Here is a 3,346-nt window from a genome sequence, read left to right as displayed (position 1 = left end):
TTCACAGCCACACAGCGTTCTCTTAAATCACCCATCACAAAAAACAAGGTTCAAACAAAACTGCTTTCACAAAAAATTTCACTGTGACCAGAGAGAACCTTCCCAGGCAACGCCACTGGGCGCACTAACTCAGAGCGAGTGGCTTGATGCCCACCTAACAGGAAAAATGCGTGCTAGGAAAGCACTGCTCAGTGGAGCTTTTCTCCATTTGGGGGTGGATGTGAGTACCCTCTCATAGGTCTTACTATAATCCCCACCATATCTTTTTCTACACATATATAGACCTGTCCTTTTGACATGCATCCATTGTCTTTAAGAGTTTCATTGACTTTTTACACAATTAATTGTCTCAAGTTCCTGCAGTATTTTTTTAGGACTCAGTTTTCCCCCTTCCTCCTCCAGCTTTATTGGATAGTTTAAATTGACATTTCTATTTTCTAGGACTTTAGATGCTTTTTCCATCTGAGTTTTAAAAACTAATTACAGTAAATGAAACAGTTGTCTACATGATATAGTATACAAAAATAACATCTTGATTTCTGTGAAAATGCATTTCTTTGCAATTCCTGAACAAGCTCCAAATTATGCTGAGGATCGATGTTTAATCTGGGCTTTAGTTTTAAGTCTTTAAGGGAAAAAATGTGTTCTAAACCTTGGCCATCACCATGTATATGATTACTCCGCATCAACTCTGTGATGAAGTTGTTCCCGTTTACACTTTTATCCTGGGTTCTCTCTCACACAGTCACGTTGTTCTTTGTTTACTCCCACTCAATTGTATGTTCTATACAGGGCCTGATGCAGATGTTATTTGATGTTACAGCTACTGAAGTCAGGCAATCCAAGACCATCATAATGCTAAGATTACAGTTATTATAGAAGTTCATACACACTTCCAAAATTGGTTTAATCACCTACATTGGAACATCTCAAGAGAACCAGCATAGGCCTAATGGTCCAACTCTGCCCCATTCATCAATCCCTTATTCACCAGTGGCGCGGAAAGGGGGTTCTTTAACAAAGCATTACTGTATACATAACACCTCTACCAAATTAAACATAAACTTTTTTGTAGTTAAATGCAGAAAGTCGATTTTCCCCCCCACCCCTTTCCTCCTTTTACACAGCAAGTAAAAAGCTCACTGGCCTAGGAGTAGCCTCTATCTGCCAATCTTTGGCCAGTGAAGAGGATTCAGAGAAAAGAATACAACCATCAATCAGAAAAAGGAGGGGCGACAAAGGAAAATAATTAAGCTGTAGCCTCAATTGTGCATTCCCGTGCAAGGTGCCCTGATTCGCCACAGGGGTAGCAGTTGACTTCGCTTGTCTTGCTGCAGTTGATGGCTACCTGACCAGTCTCACCACACCTGTAGCTCTTCCCTTTAGTGCAGTCTTTTTGAATGTATCCAAATTATCCACAAGAGTAGCACTTCTGCTCATCAGCGTGGTCACAGTCACGAGCCAGAGGGCCTGGGTTGCCACAGTTGTAGCAACACTGCTCGTTCTCTCTCTCTCTCTCTCTCTCTCTCTCTCTCTCTCTCTCTCTCTCTCTCTCTCGCTCGGGCTCCTTGCAGTCCTTGGCAATGTGACCACGTCCACCGCAGTTATAGCAGGCTTCATCCTCCTGAAGACCACAATCCTCGGCAAGATGACCAGACTCACAATGATAACAGATGTCTGGAAGACGAGGAAACAAACTGGAAACTCTGCCATGGCTTCTCATTCCGCGACTACGGCCTCCTCCAGGAGGGCATTCCCGGGGCCAGTGGCCAGATCGCCCACACTTGAAGCATTGCTTGCTGCTCATGGCTTCAGTTAGGTTTCCTTCGGCGTCTGAGTGTGTCCATTGCGGCGGAGGCTCAGACGCAGGGCAGGTGAAAACGGCTCTCTAGGTAGAGGCTGTTTATTTTCAGGGTCCTTGCCTGCGCCACACGCGGGTCTGCACACGCACCACGCAAGCCGCTGCGCACGGTTCCCTCCGCTTCACCCACGCAGCCAATCAGCGCGCGGGGTCTTGCTGTCCAATCAGAGCCACTGCGCAGAGGGCCGCCCTGCCCCAGCGCTGCCCAGGGCCGGCCTTTTCTCCCATGAGCAGCCTTTCCTACTTAGGAGTCATTTTTTAAGGAATCCCTATTTTCTTCCCTGGGAAATGAAAACAGAGGACAAAATTTGGGCACCAGACATACTGATCGATGTGAGGCCATGTTATTGTGCAGAGTTAGAAAAGCATGCTCATTAAAAAAAAAGAGAGAGGTATCATACTGATTTTTTAGTTTAATCTAACACTATATGATTTTTACTTCATTTCTTTATAACTGTACTTTTCCCAAATTAATTTTATTTTAATTCTGTACTAAGTGGAGCCTTATATGCATATTGTTGTTGTTGTTGTTTTTAAAAAAGCATTGGCATCAAAGAAGGAAAGAAGGAAAATAATATGTTGAATCTGTTTCATTTGGATTGAATCCTTCCCTCTGTTCCCTAGAGAACAAAAAGAAGCCCCAGAGGTGTTTTTACCTTTAAATATTACTTCAACCGTGTGGTGTCTATTGATAAATAATCTGTTGTAATAATTATAGTTAACACTCATTATATTATGTAATTGTCTTAATATTCCTCATAAGAGAAGGTAAACTGACATTTTTAAAAACTGAAACTCAGCGGTTAGGTAACTTGCAGGAGAGCACAGATATTTTATTTTGTCATAATTGTTTCTTATTTCTAATGAACTAATTTCTTATTCTTAAAACTTAGTAAAAGTTTAAAGAGTAAGTTAGGTTTTCATTCAACATTTTCATTTGTAATAATATCTTCTGTCAATCATATATGTAATTATGTCTCTAGTTCTATTCTACTCTCCACATCTATTCAGCTTTCCAATCTACCTGTGCACCTACTTGTTGATTACTTTTATTGCAGGATTGTGAAGAGCATCACTTACTTCCACTGCCTTTAACTTTTGTACTTTTCCCAGTGCCTTCTGTTGCCTCCATAATTTTTTACTGATCTTTCTTTTTTATATTGCATAACTTTCACCCAAGTTAATATATATATGTGTATATATATATCTATATATATAAAATATTCTAGTTCGTAATTTATAGCCCTCTTCACTTCCACTTCTGAAAAACATTAAATAACATTTTTCTGTGACAAAAAAATTTCTTGACATTACATAACAGTAGTCAAGTGAAATATTTTTATTTTGTGATTGATTTATTTTATCCAGCATAATATCCACAAGGTTCATCCCTATTACAAGGTGTTGCAATTTTATTCTTTAATAATATTCCTTTGTATGTCTGTGTATTTAATAGTATTCCATTGAGTATATGTGCAAGTTTGC

The 3,346-nt window shown here is 40.1% G+C and overlaps 1 pseudogene; it reads right to left on the bottom strand.

Moving 5' to 3' along the window:
• Nucleotides 1-1,156: 1,156 nt before the first annotated feature.
• On the bottom strand, nucleotides 1,157-1,807 carry LOC101645701 (annotated as a pseudogene).
• Nucleotides 1,808-3,346: the final 1,539 nt, after the last annotated feature.

The sequence above is a fragment of the Echinops telfairi genome, unplaced genomic scaffold (genome assembly GCF_000313985.2).
Source record: "Echinops telfairi isolate 266 unplaced genomic scaffold, ASM31398v2 ScPeMD7_7422;HRSCAF=8460, whole genome shotgun sequence".
Taxonomy (NCBI): Eukaryota; Metazoa; Chordata; class Mammalia; order Afrosoricida; family Tenrecidae; genus Echinops; species Echinops telfairi.
Note: the sequence above shows the minus strand (reverse complement) of the source record. Positions and strands in the feature narration are given on the sequence as shown.